This window comes from Talpa occidentalis, unplaced genomic scaffold (genome assembly GCF_014898055.3).
Source record: "Talpa occidentalis isolate TD23 unplaced genomic scaffold, MPIMG_talOcc4v2.1 talOcc4.8, whole genome shotgun sequence".
NCBI classification, from domain to species: Eukaryota; Metazoa; Chordata; class Mammalia; order Eulipotyphla; family Talpidae; genus Talpa; species Talpa occidentalis.
The window spans coordinates 6,799,053-6,819,313 of record NW_023605194.1 but is presented as its reverse complement, the minus strand read 5'-3'; the positions used below and the strand labels follow the sequence as shown (position 1 = coordinate 6,819,313).

Below are 20,261 nucleotides of genomic sequence, written 5' to 3'. Positions count from 1 at the left end.
CCACTGCGTGATAATGTGATGTTGGACACAATTCTTTATGTCTCACAACCTTATTTTCCTTATCTATATAAGGGACAATAATAGTACCTACTTCATAGAGTTCTTGTGAGGATCATATGTGATCATTCACATAAAATGCTCAAATCAGTCCCTGATACCTGGTTGAATAACCTGACATCGTAACTTGACATCACCCTGCATGCTCTATGCCTAGCTATTGAAAGAGCAGCCATTCCAGGGGCAGGTAGAGTAGCTGAGTTCCTGTTATTTTAATTCCACGAGGGAGGAAGAGAGCCTGAACTATTAGTGTAGCTGAGGAGAAGGGACTGGGTTTGTTTCAGGATTACGTCTGGTTAAGAGGAACAGAAAATCCAACCCAAACCAATTTATAAAAAGAGATAGAAGTTTGCTGTACACGTAAGTGAAGAGTGCAGAGGTAAGCAGTCTCCAGGCAAAGCTTGATCCATCAGCACAGTCACTGGAGACCTGCCTCCTTTTCCTATTTCTCATGTCCTCCAGTTGGGTTGGCTCTAGATGGCTGCCCGGGTGACTGTAAATGCCCAGCAGCCGTAACCAGTGGGAGACAAAGTGTTTGTAGCAGAAGCTTCCCTGGAAGAGGAGGCTGCCCCTTTCCTGGCGCTTTCATCAGACTTCGCTGCACATTTCGTTGACCTAAACTGTATCTTTTGCTCAGCAATTCAAGGATTGTTGCTGCCAGAAAGAATGGGCTGTGCTCGCTGTTTCTGCCAGCTGGTGGCCACTGCTGGGGCTGGAGGGAGCCACTTCTGCTCACTTCCACAGCATCACTGGGCAATTCTGGGTCCTCTTGGAAGGGGCTGATGGGGAGTGGAGGGTGGTGTCACAAATGTAGAAGGAATCAGGGCACATTTTCTGTGGATCATCAGTGCAGCATTGGTGTGAGGAGGGTGAGCGAGAAGTGAAAGGCAGAAGTGAGTGCCAAGCTAGGGCATTGGTGGATGGCTGGGTGTTTGACTGGCAAGAGAAACTGAGGGTAGGTCGGCAGGGAGAGGGTGGGAGGAAGTTACTCTATTTAACTATAAATGCATTGATTTCTGATCGCCAACTGATGACTCTTACTAGTGGCCAACAGCAGAGAGCTTCATTTCAATCAAGGGACTAGACACACTGGGCCCCTACTGAAGTGCCTCAAATCCACTTGCATGTGGAAATGATAAATGAATGAAGAAATGAAGCGTGTGCTTTCAAGTATTAGCTTCTGTGCCTGCAGCTTTAGAATCTGTGTCCACAGGCGCACCAGCACATTGTCTGGGTTGGTCTGGCACACGAGGCTTCTTGCTGTACCTGTCTTCTCTGAGTGGTCCAGGTTTTATAGGGATGAGCAAGAACAAAAGATCCTCTGGGGATATCTAGACCCTAGGTGAGCTTTCCCTACATGTAGTGGAGGGGTGGAATGGTCTTTGAAAACTCCCTGCGTGCTTAATGCAGTCTCATAAATCATTATTTGGCACCTGAGTGGTCTGGAAAAAGGCACTGCTTTCTAAAGACCAGTGAAGAATTTGTTTTCAGTAGGTGGAAGTCCAAGGATATTGAACTCGCATCGCCTGGGGCAAACAGCCTTGAACTAAGAATCTTTAAATCTTGATTCTAACCTGTTTTACCACTGAGCAGCTTTTTCTGGTCTGGGCAAGACCCTCAAGCTCTCTGCATCCCACTTTTCACAAGCAAAACCACAGCAACGAACTAGATTTCTAGTGTGCTTTTGGCTCTCAGGCATGATGATCCTGTAATTCTAATGGTTTACTTAGCACTTGCCTCGGAGAAGCTGAGTGCTGAATAAATGCAAGATGTGAACTGTTTGATACACACACAGGAGGGGACCAAAAGGGCAATATGAAAAGACAGAGCCTTTATGCTCCTCAGTGAGTTAATGGTGCGGCAAAATTACCGTGTCTGTTTCTAGCTGGATATAAATAAATTCACTGGCCAAGGAACAAATGGATCTGAAACATATTTTCCAAATTGTGTATACAAGAAGCATGCTATTTATTCCTGAGGACATGGAAAAGGACCTATTACTGAACATCGATGGAGGAATTGTTACTAGTGTGAGTTCATCAGGAGACCGTATTTTGACGTGAGGATATCACTTAGAAGGCTCCTGTTAAGTTGCTCAGATTTCAAACACATGTGCTACAAAGCCGTCTCTTGGGATGATGTCTTTTCTCTGCTTTTGGTTGTGCTGTGACCCCCGAATAGTTAGCTTTTCTCGGGGGTGGGGGGTTTCTGATATCATTACACATCTAATATGGATCTTCTGAAGATGGGTTTGATGTAGTTAGTCACTGCAGCCTTGGGTGTGACTGATCAAAAGTAACACTGAAGGCATTATAAAGTCTGAATCCTTTGTTGTTGGGGTTCTGTAGAATTTGGAATTTCACTGCTTGCCAAGGACCAGAGATCTAGAAAACAGAACCCTTCTCAGATGGAGAAAATGATTGTGATGAGAAGCATGTATTTTGCAAAGCTCCCATTGAGAGGCCCCTGTGGACACTGACTGGGATGGGATGCTTAAGCTGAAGATGATCCAGTTCATGATGCCTTTGAGCAACTGAGGTTAGAGAGATGGGTCGTTCCTGACAGCTGTCACGAAAGCCCAACATGAGGAAACCTTTGCGACATATGCCAGAATGATAACCTGGATGCTTGCATTCATTCATTCATTCATTCTTGCCCTCAACCAGTTTGGTGGATTCAATTCCAGACATGTTATGTTTGAGTTTCTTCCAGCATCTTTAAAAAGTGATGACACACAGCTATAAAATAGCTACTTCTCTGTGGGTAGGGCACAATGGGCTCTAAACTTATTGGAAATTTATACTGGATGGAGTCACATTATTTCCATTTCATAGAAAAAGGGGCAGAATTGTAGAAGATTAAATAGCTGGGCCCAAATCACACAATGATGGAGGTGACAAGCACAGACTAGGAAGTTGGTAAGCTTTTTGTAATATTTTATTATAGGACATTTCAAAATACATAAATGTAGGAAAGTAATGTCATGAACTGTAAAGTGTGGCATCCCTCAGCCACAGTAACGATCAGGTCACCTTGTTTTATCAGTCCCTGCCACTGGATTATTTTGGTAGCAAATACCATTTCATATGCAAGTATTTCAATGTCTTTTTTTTTAAAAAATAAGGGTTTTGATAAACAACTGCAATCCATTATCATATTTCCCCAAATTAAATACAGTTGCTTGATAGCAAATGTCCACTATGTAGATTCCCCATTGTCTCATTAAAATTTTGTTCAAATCAGAGTCTAGTAAGGTCCAATATCACAATAAATTGATTAGCCTCCTGTCTATTCTAATCCATGGTTCCACCCCTCTTTTTTTCTCTTATACATTGTTTGTTGAAGAGACACATATGCATTTCTTTCTTCTCCTCTTCCTTCTCTATTTTCTCCCCATAGGGAACCACTTTCAAGTATTTACTTATTTAGCTTCTAAGATCTTAGAGACAAACACATAAATAATATACATAGATGTGTGTATGCATGGTCTTGATATGTTGGAGAATGTAGATCCTTCTCATCTTTCTGATAACTTTGTGATACCTCCATGGGCTGGATTCCTGTGCTCGTGTATCCCAGTGATGCTCACTTATGCTGTCTATCTGTTGTGTATTCCTCCTGACCCTTGACCATAGTCGGAAAGGTAGACTCAACATCATTCTGTTCTGTTGTCATGGACACAATAGAAATAATGGCCACTTGTCTTTAGAGAGTGCTTTACTTCACACTAAACATTTTTATACCCTTGTGACTTAGAAGTTAAAAGTATTTCTCTTACTTGCTGGAAAGTAGACTTGGTATAGAAATAACAGTTCTGTTGCAGAATTATTACTCTGATCTATTTTTAAGCATTTATCTACACAACTTGTCCTGGCAGTGTTAACAATAATAGTTTCATTAGTGGGAAACTTCTATGAATAAGACACGCTCATTAAGGACCTGGAGGGCAATGGGTGAGAGATGCAGGCCAGTCTCCAGGGGCAGTGGTAAGGGCCAAGGATGGAGACCATTCCTTTGGAGGATACAAAGACACACAAAATCCAATCAGTTCAGGAACCCAAACTGGGAGCATGCAGGCTGACCCTGCCTCTCCTCTACCCTAAAATAGGATGCACCCTGACCCTACCCCCCATGAGCAGGGGCTCAGATGATGATGCCAGTATCCAGCTTGTTTCACCTGACAGTACCTGCCACTTGCAGGAAAGAGAGAAAGAGGTTCTTCTAAATCACTGAAAATCCTGAATGGTATTATCCTAATATGATAATGTATTCGATTGAATCCTATGAGATTGCCAATGTTTGTCTACTTTTGACTTACTAGAATGCAAACGTTCGTATATACACACAATGGAATATTATTCAGTCTTCAAAAGGAAGAAATCCTGTCTCACCCTATAACATGAATGAAGCTTGAGGACATTATGTCAAGTGTAATAAGCCAGTCCCAGAAAGACAAGCACTATGATTCCTAGGGTTGTCAAAGTCACAGAGACAGAAAGTAGAATCACGGCTGTAACTGGAGGGGGATGGAGAGCTGTTGTTTAGCAGGCATGGTCTTTCAATTTTACAAGAAGGATGGAGTCAAGGTGATGAAGTCTGTACAACATGAGGAATGTACATGCGCCACTGAGCACACTTAAAATTGGTTAAGATGGTCAATTTTATCTTGCATATTTTTAACACAATAAAAACAGTGGGAAAATGCCAAATTTTATACTTAGTGTATTTCTAAGCACATTCATATTTCAAAATATTGGCATTTCTAAGTACTAGGAACAATTTAAAGCAAAATAGCCATTTTTCCCCCCTAGGAATAAATAAATAGCTATTTTACCTAATAAATAGGACAATGAATTTAATGAATAGAAAATACTAACTTGTCATGTGTTTGTTTTCTAGAGCTAAATAATAATTTTGAAGCGCTAGAGATGCATGCAAATAATTGGTGCTTGAATGGTTTATTCTCCTTATAATCATGACCTCTTTAAAGGGGAATCAGCTAAGCCATCGTCTGTAAAGAGGGAATAATAGCCTCCACCCTGTAGCCTAAAAGCATGTGCTCAGAGTCCAACAACAGTAATGTTAATAATCAGCACTGGAAAAATACAATTTAAATCTCTATTGTCTGTTAAAGAAACCGTGCCGGGCAGGAGATCATTTAAATCAAACTCTCAACAGAGGATGGCAACACCAGAGCATTAAGAAAGAAAAAAAAACCTCTGTTGAATAGATGAAATTCTCAAAAGAGGATAGACGAGAGCTTTCCAGAGACATGATGAAAATTGCTTCAAATGACATCAACGTTGAGAGCTGACACCACACCAGATGGTAAGTGGTATATGTCGTAGAAATGGAAGGTATTTGTGTATCAGAACACATTTATGTCTTACAGAAATCTTGAAATTAGTGTGGAGAGTCTCCTCGCCAGTTGTGATTCTTTTTCTTTCTGGTCCTGGGCTTCCAAGAGATATGTTTCTCCTTCCACATATCCATCCAATCTCTGGCTCTGTCTGCAGAGGGGCATCATTTCCCTTTCAGCCTGTTGTCTTCCTTACTGTCAGATGCCTTTATCTCCCACAATGCTGATCACATTACTCCTCGATGATGTGTCTTCCCAGTGCCCACAGAATATTCCTGGCAGCCTTCGTCTCTGAATCCAGGTCACCCAGCCTCCTGCAGTAGAGACTTGGGGTGGAAGAGGCTGCTTCCCCGAGCCACGCTGCTGTGTTGTGTGAAGCTCTCAGGATGGTGCTGGACATGGGGGAGCAGGGGGTGAGATCATGCTGGGATGATGATTTGCCTCTGGCCTAACTTCTGGTCTCATTTGCATCTCTGACTCTTCTTGCAATTGTCGTCATCCTTATTAACACTCCCTAGGTGCTGCTCATTGATTAGTCCGCTTAACCTGCACAACAACCCAAGGAACTGAGTTTATTAAAAATGAACTTTTGACAATAAAGCCTGCAGCCTGTACCACACTGGAATCCATTGGGATTCTTTCTGAACTACTGATGTCTGGGCCCACCTCTAGAGACCCTGATATAATTTGTTTGGAGGGGGAGCCAAGCCTTTGTTTTTATTTTTTAAGCTTCTGGTAAGAGGTGCATGTGCAGCAAGGGTTGTGATTTACACAGTCCAAGGTGGCAGGACCCAGATGGGCCCAGAGCTGCAGTCCTTGCCCTGCTGGCCTGCTAGATGTACCTCCCACCTGCAACCCATCTCAGGCCCTGGTGTCTTTGGAGGCACCCCTCCCTCTGCCCCAAGGGGACCCTAGTCCCTCACTTCTTCACCTAATGAAGTTTTGTTCTGTCTCAAACCCCAGCTCAGGAGTTGCCTCCTTTCCAGGCTGCAATAGTCACCCCTAACTGGGGCCTGCCACTGTCTGCTCTCGGGCACAGCACATGTGCTGTCATTTGCTTTCTCGTCCGACCATCCTTGGACTGTGAACTCTTTGCAGATGCACCTGTCTCCTGCCTTCCTATGCCCGGTGCCAAGCATAGAGTAGATGTCAAGCGTCTAGTGCATAAAATGATGGAAAAATGAATGAATGAGTGGTTATAAGTCAGATTCTTCCTATAGAGGACAGGGATACCTGTTCGCAGTTCCTAATTTTGTCCTTTGGGTAATTAATCCCTCCCCCTTTCCTTGTAGCAGGTTTTCTCTTTGCTTCTGTTGGATTATAGGGAAGAGGAATTTTAATGACCCGGTGTGGGTTCCATCTGAAGCATTCTTCTGACCATGAGTATTTTGAAGATCAAGTCCTTATGTGTGCTACCGGGAAATGAGTCCAAGTCTTCACTTTTCCTTCGGGTATTTGGAGGGAGGGTGGGCAATAGAAATGCAGTTTCTTACTGTTATTCAAGAAGACTGAATGTCCTCCATTCCAAAGAATTCCAAAATGCCAGAGAGAAGGACAATTGAATAGTGAGAACAGTGGAAGTTTGGGAGGAGGAAAGACTGGATTTTTCCCTTGGGACCTGAAAGCACTGCTGGCTGGCATTCTGGCTGGCACTCTGTGGAGTTCCTTACTCTCCTGACCTCTGTGCCTTGCAGGGTCAGCCGTGTCCTGTGGGTCTCCAGCCCTCGGGGGTTGCTGACTTGAAGAGCTGTTGAACGAAAAGGGGGTGCTTGCAATGTTAAGACGCCAATTCTGCTTGGAAAACCCAGTTAAAATATTCCATAGCTTGCAATGTTAAGACGCCAATTCTGCTTGGAAAACCCAGTTAAAATATTCCATATTTCCAAAATCTAATCCCTTTAAGTAAAATCCCCACCATTTAATGGAAAGATTTATTATTATATCTTGTTATATATTTAAAGGAAGAGTTGAAATGAGGACTTTAACAATCATGATTATTTACTGCATCTGAAAGAGAAATTATATGTTCAAGTTTTCATGAAGAGAAACTGATTCTCTTTTTGTGTGTGAAACCATCAGGGATTATAGTTTTGATAGGGTAAAGAATATTTTCTTACTGTGTGGAATATTCAGTTTATAAAATTACCATAAACTATGAATAAACATTAACAGGGATGTTAGGATGGTTGTTCTCTCAAATCCTCAGGGTGTGTTTGTGAAAAGCTGATTATTCCTACTGTCTTAATAAGCTCTAATTCTTTTAATAAAACCAAGGATATTGAGAAAGAGTGGCTTGAGACAAGTTTCAAATAAAGGAATAATTTTTGGTGAAGGTCTTAAAGGATAACTTTGTGGGGCTCAAATTTGAAATGCCTCTTTATAATTCTCTGGTGACTGTAGATTTCTTTTTTCTGCATTGAGACACTTTGTGATTTTATAAAGCATATTGAGGAGGTTCGTTGAGGAGGGAAACTCACAACTCATGTTGAGGCATCTCTACAGGCAAAGTCACTGCAAATCTCTACTGAATGTGGAACAGGTAGAATTTGGGGTGCCAAGGCTTCCCCAGGCTTTTCGCATATATATATAAATTTTTATATATATTATATATATTTCGCAAAATAAATATATTATATATATTTCGCAAAATATATATAAAATTTATATATATTTTATATCATTCTTTTTTTTTTAAAGATTTGTTTACTTATGCATACAAGAACTAGGGTACAGAGGTCAGTACAGACCTCTAGTACTAGGCTAGTTTCCTGTTAATTTTGTTTTTTTATTTCTGCCTTTCAATTGCAAATTTTCAGGTCTCTGCTTTGAAGGGATGGGCGAAATTTCTGAGAAGGACTAGCTCAACTGCTTTGCTGGACTCTGGGAAATTGTGCTCGGCAGTGAACCTGTCTGGATTGAAAATTTTGCTTAAATTTGTGTGTTCTGGCAGAGGCATAGATTTATATGACTAAATTAGATATGATCAAAACCAATATCTTTTCTGCAGTAGTTTAAAAATATGAGCTCGTTTTAAAAAATTGTATGAGCTCTTATTTAAAAAAATCAGACAAAACAGAACAATACAAAGATGAAAGGTAACAAATCACTAAAAATTTTCACCATCCAGAAATAACTTGTATTAATAGTTGATGGACATCATGTATACAAACAGAGTAATGGGTGGCAAAATTGTCTTGCGAAAAATGGTATTGTAGTATATAATACCATTTTCTTAACAAAACTATTTCTGCTTGCTTGAATTTAACAGGAAAAAAAGAGTGAAATAAAATGAGAATCTTTGCTGGATTTCAGAAGAATGTCTGTCACAGTTGATGAGATTCTGATAGCTTTCTGCCATACTTTATGATAACTTGTCTAAGTGGTGGCTTTACAAATATTTGCTGAATGGGTGTATGAGTATGTGTCTATATTATTTGTTTTTGGGAATTGATTTTTCTCAAACTGAGATAATAATTCAGTCTTGTATGGCTTTGAACTCAAGGTCGATTTTGTGTTTGTTCATGGGTTATTAATTCTCTGCAAACATTTATTGAGACATTATTTCTCAGGAACCATGCTAAGGCCCGAAATACATGTCAACATGTCACCCCTGCTCCTGTGTCTTACTCTAGGCCTCAAGCCTCCTGCTAGACCTGCCTTTGTCCTTGTTCAGCCTCCTCTGTGGTTGTTCCGCCTCTCACTCTGACTCCAACCACACTGGCCTCTGATCGTGCCCTTAAATTCTTCTTCTTTTCTTGAGGCCTTTAGGTAGATTATTTTTTCCACCAAATGCTGTTTCCTATCTTTTTGCCTAGTATGATGGCTAACTTTTTATGTCAGCTTGGCCAGGCCCTGGGGTGCCTAGGTATTTGGTCAAACATGATTCTGGGCATGTCCGTGAGGGTGTTTCTGGATGAGATTAGCATTTGAATCAAGATTGAGAACAGGGGATGACCCTCCTCCATGAAGGTGGGCCTCATCCATCAGGTGAAGGTTTGGATACAACAAAAGACTGAGTAGGGAGAACTTACTCTCTCTACCTGATTGTTTTTGAGCTGAGGCATCTGTCTTCTTCTGCTTTTGGACTTGGACATGGACTGGAACTTACATAGTTGGCTCTCCCATATCTCCAGCTTGTCAGCTACAGACATTGGGACTCTATCTATGTATCTATGAATGAATAATTTATTCCTATTGGATGTGTTTTCGTGTTGCACCCAATTAATACACTTAGATTCTCTTAACTCCTTCAGCTCAAACAACCTGAGGGGAGTCATCTAGACACTTCCAGAACAAGTTAGATCCCATAGTAGCTATTTAATAAACATTTTATTCATAATATTGGAAATTAAGTAAAACATGGTTCTTATCCTCAAGGAGCTTATAGGTTGTTTGGAAGGATGGGGGGAGATGCTGGATAATGCAGTGTGCCTGTGTATGTGGAGTGGTGGTGATGGAAGGGATTGGCTGAGATAGTTGAGGGGAGAAGCACTCTGTTCAGAGTCACTGAGGGCAAAGACTCAAAAGCATGAAAATGAGTGACAGGTTCAGAGACCTGCAGGTCATTCTGTATGAGTGAGTCATAGGCAGTGGAAAGGATGAAGTTGGAGAGGCTTATGAAACACAATATGATAGATACTTCAAATGCTTCTGAAAACTTACGCAGCATAATAAAAATGTTTTCAAAATGGAATACAGTAATTACGTTTAGGAAGAAATTATGTATAGCATGATATACACAGGCACTCTGCATTATCCAGCACCTCCCACCCATCCTTCCAACCTACAAACATCTAGAAGTTTAACTCCCTCATAGCACTTTTCACACTTCAGTAAAGTATAAGCTCCTTGAGGATAAGAATCATGTCTTATTTAACTTTCAATATTCTATGAAAAAAAGGGTCATTTTCTTTATCTCACTTAATATGAAATAAATCTAATTTCTTGTAATCTTAGGCTTTAGTCTGATTTTTATGTGAAGCCAGGGAGGTAAAGCTTGCTATAGAAAATAAAATCAAAATTAAGCTTATGGAGACAACATTTAAAAACTAAATTTAGATAACTAGTTAAGAGAGATAACCTGTATACCTAGATAAAGCATTACTGTATAAAAAGCAGTATTTAAAAAAATGGATCAATAACATTCAAAACTTATAAATTATGTGGCTATCCTTTGTATGAAAGGATGTCACCTAGGAAAGTGATAACAGGTAGCATGTGCTTATGATTTATTACGTCTAACTTGTGGATTGTTAAGCCATATTTTGTTTTTCTTCTGTTGACTGAGAGAATAAGCTTCATGAATGTACTAAATTGTTCCCTAGTATTTTCTCCTAAGAAATATAGATTCTCTTATTGATCCTGCCAATAACTACATAGTAGTTATGGACATTGATGTCAAAGGAGAAATCATAGATGCTGCCAGAGACAAAATGTAGATTATATGTAAGGAGTGGTAATAAACTAATAGTAAGTTTCTCTCAGAAATAATAGATGTAAGAACTGAACAAAACGATGACTTCCTAATGCTGAAAATAAAACTTAACCTAGAATTTTATGCCCAAACAAACTAGTATTCAGGAGTAGATGATGGTATAAAGACACCAAGAGGCACACAAAGCCTGTGAGAGTTTTCTACTCACAGACTCTACTTACAATTATTGAAGCACAATAAGAAGGAAACCCTCCATCCCTGTTGGTTCTGTTTTCTGTGGAGAAGTAGAAAAGAATGTTGGCAAATCTAAATTTGAATTGCATTAAAAAAAGACCAGTAGGGATTTTGAAACAAGGTGAATCTAAGAACAAACAGTGGCAACAAATATATCATACAAGAAGGGGCTTGGGAGTTTAGAATTAAAATATTCTAACTTTGTATTAATTGTGAATAGGACTCTGGTACTTATTAACTTTAGGTCTGTTTGATTAAATATGTTCATTGAAAATTTGAGAATAGTCACTGGGAGAATGAAAATAGAAAGCATGACTTCTAGACCTGCGTAAGGAAAAAGAAGACATAAAGAAAATGAAAAACTATGTAAGATAAAAAAGTAAAGAAAAATCATGATAAATAAAAGCACAAAATAGCATTGTAGAAATATATTAGCATTCACAACAAATGTCTATTCACAGGCATACTAAAAAAATTACTAAGTTTTAAGCAGAAATGCAACTTAAAAGAGATACTTCAAAAATGAAGTAACTACTGCAATGAAAATGAATAAAATGCATCTTCATGTATCAGCATGGATTAATCTAGAATAAAATGTTGAGTGAAAAATCCCAGTTACAGCTTATGTATGGTACCATATAATTTATGTACATTTTAATGCATAAAACAATGCAATACCATGTTTGTGGACTCAACTGTATACTCAAAGTGAAAAATTATGGTAAGGGAACACATCTTTAAGAGAATAGTCTTTGGAGAGAAATAGTAAATAAGACTGGAGAGGGATACAAAGAACACATGAAATATAACTGTTATGGTTTTTTCTTGTAAAATAGTCTGAAAATTTGGAAAGATGACAAAATATCTGTATGATCTGTCCCAGGTAATTGGCTGTTTTAATATATTGCAATGCAGTATGTTTGAGTATATAGAGCTATTTCTGTACATCAAGTTCTAGCATGTTCTTTTGTGCTACTGGGTTTGGGAATGAGTAGAACAGATGATCTGTGTCTCCTTGTAGTTCTAATCTTCTTCAAGTGCATGTGTTCTGGGAAAAGCACCTTGTTGACCCTTATGTGGACCCAGTTTCCTTTGAGTTTCTGGAGAAGGTGTTAAGGATTGGGCCACAGAACTGCTGCAGACTTAAAGGGAGCAGCTTAATCTTGGGCTGTCATGTTGAATTGGCTTCTGTTTGAGCCATCTGTTCCAGGCACAGCACAACACATCCCATCCTGGGCTTGGCAGGGTCTCATTAACATCATTATCCTTCAAAGGGCTCTATATTGGAGTTAAAAAAATTTCAAATCAGATATGAGGGAGAGATTTACACAGTGGGTGTAAGGCTGTAGATGACATGTTTTCATCCCTGGAATTTTTCATGAGGGAGGGGGATACAAAAATATAATTAGATGATACTAGTGTGTGGTGGGCATCTTTGTTCCCCAAGCAGAATTATCTGCATTTCTTCCAAAGTGTTCTTTTCAGTTATTCTTCATATCCCTTCCAGAATTAGAGATGGCGCGAATAACTGGGTCAGCTCAGCTTTGCTTTGCCAATGCAGGTGTTTTCGAACAACATGTTTTCCATGGTGGTGCCCAGTTACTAATAACGAGCCTGTGTTCTGTGCAATTACTTTGATAGAAGCGAGAAGATGACAAGCGGTGACTATTTTGTGCTATGGGTGCCTTTCCTCACAGCTGTTACTACACACAGCATGGCACATCTTCGGGGGGGATGGATGACTTTCCACATCTGCACTGAGGACACTTGGCTGACTACCTTGCAAATCAAGAATGAGAAGATGTTTTGAGGGATAAGTAAAACTTTCAATTAACTTGCATTTGAAGTATTAGTTCTACCCATGTCTGGCACAGTCATAAGAAATAGTATAATTGTAGTCTTAGGTTCTTGAGAACAGCCTTGATTAGACAGGCTTGGTCTTATGGCTCTCTTTGTACTCAAAAGGGGTGATGATGACTGTAAGAATAATTCCTGAAACTAAGCCAGCTCCTTTCGGGTGCAGGCTGTGTGCCTCTGAGCTCCTAATTTTATTGTGGGATATATCACTTTGTATTATACTGACCTGTCATGTTATTTGCCTTTCCTACTCTATTGAACCCCTTGAGAACAGATATTGTATTTTTTAAAAAGATTTATTTATTTATGCATACAAGAGCTGGGGTTCAGGCCAGAGGTGTGGGGGTGAGAATATTCACCAGAGACAGAGTGGGGAACAGAACAGGCAGATTGACCAAAGTACACTTTTGAGGGGAGCAGCGGGAGAGTCAGGAGAAGTCTGCTGCACCATGTGGGTTCCTCCCTGGCTGGCCGGGGATCGAACTCGTGCTGCCGAGGCTGCGGACTGCTTCATAGGTTGTGTCTTAACCCCTTGTGCCACCAGAGAGGCCCAGAGATTATATCTTGTTTGCCCTTATTTCCCCAGGATCCTGGCATAGCACTTAATTGATGTTGGGTGAACATTTTGGAATGGATGAATAAGGCTTGATCTCAGATCCTCATAAAAAAGAGGTGGTTATGATGCCCTAATCTGTTAAGGGTACCTTGGTAGATGACATAATGGGTGCTGTCAAATAACTTCTGGAAATATACAAATTCTGCTAGTTGACTGTTTATTCCGTAAGCTATGAGTGGTTGTGAGTTTGAAGACATGATTTTAGAGGCCATGGAGGTGGTTGTGTGCCCCACAGGAGTGGGGAGATAAGGCAAGTTAAACAACTAGAGTTATCAGGTGTGATGTTATTTGGGAATGGTGACAAGAACATATAAGCAGGAAATGCTTATTGCTACTGCAGTGCCCTTGGTTCTAGATTCTTTCTGTGGACAACTAGGGGAAAATGTGTATTTAGCTCATGAGTTTATATTAATACCTCCAATTCAAATAGAATACCATGTAGTTCTTCCTCACTTTCATTCTATATTTGTATCCAGCCATCTTCTTTTTGATAACTGGCTCCTGCAAATCAATATATTTACTAATTTGTTTTGTCCTAAAATGCATACAAAGTAGTCTCAGGATTATGACACTAATATCACTATCACCAGCCAGCCTACCTAGTAAAGTTCAAGTCTTTTGGGGCAGTTCTTTTTGTTCTGAGATTATTCCTTTTTCAAGTATATGCAATCAAAGGAATGTGCTGAAAATTACTTGAATTAATTATTTTTTTCTATGTGACCTTGTTATCAATTTGGTATGCAGTTATCCCAATTTATTTGTATTTGCTTTTAGATTTTGTTTAATGAGTTATTAATTTTGAGGGTGAAATATAGCAGCACAGCTCAGAAGTTAAGACAACACAAAGGTTATAGTCAGAGAACTCTCCCTGACATCTTTATGCTCCCCACCTCTATTCCTACTCTCTCCATAGATGACTTTTTATTAGATTCTGGGAAGTCTGTTTGCTTATGAAAAAAAATGAAGTAAGTGTGTACATGTGTATGCATTTACTCCTCTTGGCTCATGGCAAAGAAGTATCATACTAAATAATTCCTTTGAACCTTGCTTTTTTCATTTAGTAGTATACTCTGAAAGTTATTTTATATCATTTTATGGAGATCTTTCCCATTCTTGTCTTAAATGGCAAATATTAGTCTGTTATGTGATGTACCATAAGTTTTCTTGATCAGTCTTCTGAGGACAAGCATTTTGACTGTATCCAATATTTTTCCATCTCAAACCACACAGAGATGAGTAATTTGTGCATATGCTGTTTCTAGTAGAGGTGGCTTCTCAGGGTAAATTCTAGAAATGTTTTCTGGGTAAAAATTTAATCATTTGAATTCTGAGTGAATTTGAAATCAAGAAATCAGGCAGATGGAGAAGAAAATGCCAGATTTATTCTCTTACAAGCTGTTGAAAAATATGACATGTGAGCTTTTGATGGTAAATCCCCAAGTTGGGCAGAGTCAATCACCTAGTCCAGGACATCTGGAAAACTGGGTTGACCCGTATAGGTGAAACCTTTACTGCTAAGCTTATAGTTTTGTTTGATAGAAACCAAAGCTTGTACATTCAGCAGGAAGAAAGGTGCTAAGGGAAAGCAAAGGGATGGAACCACGAAGGCCCAAGTCTTTATCAGCTCCCCTCCCCCCATTAGTGAAGTTTCTTCTCCAATGATCAGAGATCCTCTCCTGTGCTAATCCTGCTTTGCTCCAAAAGAATCATCCTATGAGACTAGGTTTTGCATTTAACAAAGACCTTCAACAGCATTTAACATAGACAAGGGAAAGGCAGAGGTCAGTTAGTAGAAACCTGACCCCCAGGGGCCTCACAAAAGCTGACTTTTTACATTTTAGGAATTACAGTACTCCATATGGTGGCTTGGGTAGGGAACAATTTGCACCGGATTTGTAGGAATTATAGTAATATGTCATTTAACAATATTTGACTTCAGGACACTGAGACCAAAATTTGATCCTGGAAGCAAAGAAAAAATGCTTTAGAGAAGATAAATTAAAAAAAGAAATGACTGATAGACTTTTTTCCAGTTGTTTAGAAGTTATTCTATTATGCCTCCAACTGGAGTGTTTTTAAGACCAGTCAGCAGAATTTTGTTTTTCCTCTTGTGTAGATTACTGAGCCAGTAGTGCCCATGAGGACCTGCTTCTCCCAGTTGAGATGGTCATGGGTGGGTCATGTCAGCTGCAGGGCACTTGCTGGAGGGAGAGTCCAGTTTGACTCCTTCTGGTCATATCCATAGCAACAAGCCCAGCATCTGCCTCTTCCTAGGTGCTAAATCTATCTTTATGGAGTGGCTGATTGATCTTTGAAGCCTGTATTGTCTCAACTTTTTTTTTTTTTTTAAATCTGTCCAGCCACAGGGAAAAAAATCCCCATCCCTCTGGGTTCTTGGGCTGGGAAAGTAATCAGAACAGCATCAGATGGATTAGCAAAGGAAAAACAATCAATTATACACATATAAAGAATTACGTGGTTGTGGCTCCTAAAGAATAATGGAGCTAACCGAGGATCTTTGTCCTGCATTTAGGGACCTGGGGCATCAAGGAGGAGTAGGCGGAGACTTCACATGACAGACAAGAAGGGGGTGACCCCACATCTACTCTTGAGAGTCAAGGTGGGACTTTCAGCCCCACCCTTGACCTCCAGGAAGAAGTGAGGGCCTGGGGGTCAAATCACCACCAATGGCAGATGATTGGATCAATTGTGCTTATGGAATGGAGCTTCTATAAAAATTCAGAAGAAAGAGGTTCAGAGAGCTTTGGGTTTGTGAACCAGAACATTTCTATGTACCAACAATCTGGGTCCCAACTCCATACGAATAGAAACTGCTTGTTTGGCACCTCATCCTGTAACAGGGGGGTCCCCAGGAAAGGGGGAGGTTCCAGGTTTCCTGCCCCACCCAAAAGAAGGGTGGAGCTGAGAGAGAAGAAGCTTCAGAGGAGACTGAGGAAGGAAGGAAACAGGATGGAACCAGAAGGAGACCTGGAGGAGGCACAAGGAGCCTAGAGACACGGTCTTGTCTGGTTGTTTCTGATCCTTTTCTGTGGGTCCCCACTGGAAGATGCTTTAGACTTGGGGCAGGCTTTGGGGCCTTGCTCTGGGCCAATCCCATTTGGATAGAGTTTTACCCACGAGGTGACGGTCACTTTGGGTGCTTGATTTAGAAACTAGACTCTTTGCCTTTCCTGTATTGTTTCCTAGTTGTATTAAAGTTCCTTCCCATTAAAGTCTCATGTGTTTTGTGTTGATGTGGTGGATGGCAGAACCTATTTAGAGCAGGCAGGTTTGCAGGATCTGGGCTGCCCCTCTCCCTGCCCTGTAACAATCCTAGGTGGCCTTCATCTGGCTGTTGATTCATATTCTTTAATAGTCTTTGTAGTAAACTAGCAATCAAGTGAGTAAATGGGTTTCCTGAGCAAATTAATAAAACCCAAGGAGGCCTTGGTGGGAACCTATGATTTACAGCCAGTCATCAGAAGGGGCCGGGGTCTGTGGTGCCGAGCCCTTCACCTGTGGCATCTAATGCTGTCTCTGGGTAGGCAGTGTGAGAATTGAGTTGAATTATAGAACCACGACCAGTGTCTCTGGGTAGACAGTGTAAGAATTGAGTTGAATTGTAGGACCACAACCAGTGTCGGAGAATTGCTTGGTTGTGTGAAAAAACTCAGACACTTTAGAATTGGCACAGTATCATTAGCACGTATGCATGTGTGTATGTGCACATGTGTATGCATGTGTGCACATGAGTTCATGATACAGGCCTTATTCATCAGAGGCAGAGAGACCCACTAGAAGCAACTTTAGAATCCCAGTGACAACCTGGCAGTAACTCTGGAAACACAAAATAGGACTTTTCTGACATTTAAAAAATTCTGTTCACATGTCTTGGGCGAAGGCATTCTCCTTGAAGAAGATTAACAATATAACATAGCTGAAAAATCTCTCGAAGCTGAGAAAAAGTATTTAACATTTAATAACAAATTTGACCCTCGAGCATTAAAGTATATATCAGTGATTATGAATAATCTGATTTTGCTTTTCTGTAGCATTAACTGCAGTGATGTTTAGATTGCACAGAAAAAATAATTAGGGATGGTGATCCTAATCCGTATTCTACTTTCTAATACTTCTGTGGGTAAACTTTCCTTAACAGTTTTGCTGATGGCATGATTTCAATTATGAATAATTCAGAGAAACATGCAGTGAGCGTTAGCTGAAGACAGAAAAAAATGTCTTTGAATTCCTGTTCCTTTCATGGGCCTTCAGAAGCAGCCCCCAATCTCTACAAAGCATCTCTTGGAGGGAGAAACGGGTTCTGATCTCAGGCTGATGGGAAATAATGGTGTGATGAGCAAAGCTCTTTTCTTGGGAGCTGGAGGCAGCTGCCTGAACCCCCTGCTGGGCGGCCCTGGACCTGAAATGTCATCAAATGAGGGGGGTCCCGAGGCGGCTCTTACAGGGTCGCCAGCAATCCCCTGCAGCCACGCTGGCCCGTGGTGTGCAGACTGGGGAGGAAAACGAAGTGAAAACTGACCAGGGGTGCTTCAGGCAGAACACACTGAGAATGTGAACCCCAGCTCTGCTGTTGTCTGGCTTCTCCCTGCCCAGAATGAAATCCTGTTGGCTCCTAGACTCTGGGCCGTCAGGCAGTCTTGCCCAGAGGAGAGCTGATTGCATGTAATCTGGGGACCCCGCCTCCTTCTCCATGAAGAGTATAAAGCTACTCCCCTTTAGCTGGCCCCAGTCCCAAGTTTGAACCCTCCCCCTCAAGTTATTTCTTGCAGCTTGTTGAATACACGCACAGCAGACAGTGACATAGGCACGTGCGCATAAGAGAATCAAATGAACGACCCTCTTTCTGTCCACGTGTCAAGGCTCCCGCTTCTCTGCTGAGCCCCATTCTCCCTGGAATAGTTTAGGAGCCTTTTAATCTGATGAATTGCACCTAGAGGACATGGCAGGCCTGATGGGAGCTTGAGGGGTTGGGGCAGGAAAGAAATGTTTGTTGGTCCCTGCACGTGGGTGTGTTTCTGATGGTCCTGTGACTGTGGGGTCCTGCCGGAACTGACTGGCCAGGACTGGGGGTGCAGAATGCCCCATAAGGTGGAGACGGGCTTGTGAAACAAAGACATACTGGATTAGGTTTCCAGGGCTGCTGTAAAAAATTGTCACACATTTACAGGCTTCAAATACCTGAATTAATTTTTCTGTCATTCTGAGTCTGACATGGATCTCACTGGGCTAAGTAAGGCCAAGGTCTTCCTGGGGGCCTCAGGGGAGAACATGTCTGGCTTTTTCAGGCTCCTAGAGGCTGTCTGCTTTTGTGGGCTATGAGCCCACGTGTAAGCAAGCTGTGAAGCATCACCACATCTGCCTGACCCTCTGACTCCACCTTCTTCACATAGACTTCTGACCCTCTTGCTCTCATCAGGACCATGTTTATGTGGGTGCCGTCCTGATAATCCAGCATAATCTAACCCTGGTCAAAATTTTCAATCAAATCCCCTGGGCGAAGCCTCCTCACTGTGGCAGTAGCACATACAGAGACTCTGGGAGTGAGAACAGGAGCCCGTGGTGGGACATTGCTCTGCCTACCAGGCAGGTGCCCACTCCGGGGCCAGTCGAGATTTGATTAGCTGAATTAGGTGGCACATGCCTGTCCCTCCACGATGACAGCACCAGAGGAGGGTCTTTTCATTCCCTCATGGGAGGAGGTGCAGGCAACTAAAGGAAAGTCCTCGTTGGAGGACTCAACCTCAGTTCACAGGTGTCTCAGAGGATTCCCAGGTGACAAGAGGAAGCCACCAGCTCACCTGAGGGTGGAGCTGAAGAAGTGACATTTTAGTTCCCAGGATTATTGGGGTTTTCTGCAGCTGGACATGGCTGCCATAACCCAGGATTAATCTATACAGCTTGCCCAGGGCTCTGGACACTGCCATTCCCCTGGGGGCCCACTAACCTGCCTTTCTGAGATCTAAGAATGCACAGCCATTGAGACAAGAAAGAACTTGTTCTCTGGAAACCAGCAAGCTTTACACAGATGAGGAGATCCAAGCACCTTGGTCCTTGGGCATGGCCTCCCAAGTCTGCAAAGCCCCAATAAACACCAAGCATGTGCCACCTTAAAGGAAAGGAAACAAGCACCCACCCCTCCCCCAAGGTACGCAAGCCTCACGCAGACTGAGCCTGTTGAGGGATTGGAGCTCAAATACTCACCAACCCGTGATTTATTGGGAAATAATTTAAGCAGCAGGTTCTTGGCTTTGAGGACAAATTTGAAGGAGACAAAGCGTGATCAGGGAAGAAAGGCGCAGAGTAACTCAAAGAGAAAAGGAAGCTGATGTAAGTCTGGAATGCCACAGAGACAAGGAGCTATAATAAATGTCAACTTAAAAGACAAGTAGTCGATGATAATAAATGCCTGCATCTATTAAATGCAGCGGGAGACCGCCGCGGGCTTGGTGAAGCCTGGATGGATTCTGTTTACTGATCGAATGACCGTGATTCTATCTTCTCTGCCAGCAAAAAGCCTCTGCATTTGGAAAGGTGGTGGTTGGACATGTAGCTGAACTTCCTGGCATGAAATAAGAATTTTGAAGCTGGAAAGGAGCAGCACTTAACCCTCCTGCTCCCTAGAAAACACACGTCGACACAAGTTGTGTCCTTGCAGTCTGATAAATTATGAAACACCCCTCTTG

General features: G+C 41.5%; 1 long non-coding RNA gene across 3 annotated transcripts in view; it reads left to right on the top strand.

Moving 5' to 3' along the window:
- Positions 1-2,485: 2,485 nt before the first annotated feature.
- Positions 2,486-20,261, top strand: part of LOC129144991 (uncharacterized) — a 43,223-nt gene continuing 25,447 nt past the window's right edge. Inside the window, exons 1-3 of one of the 3 annotated variants that reach the window (XR_008549938.1) lie at positions 2,486-2,595; positions 5,192-5,385; positions 5,676-5,767. This is a non-coding gene — a long non-coding RNA (uncharacterized LOC129144991). Of the gene's footprint in view, positions 2,596-2,853; positions 2,976-5,191; positions 5,386-5,675; positions 5,768-20,261 lie in introns of those variants that run through there. The other 2 variants (XR_008549937.1, XR_008549939.1) reach the window with 2 other exon arrangements.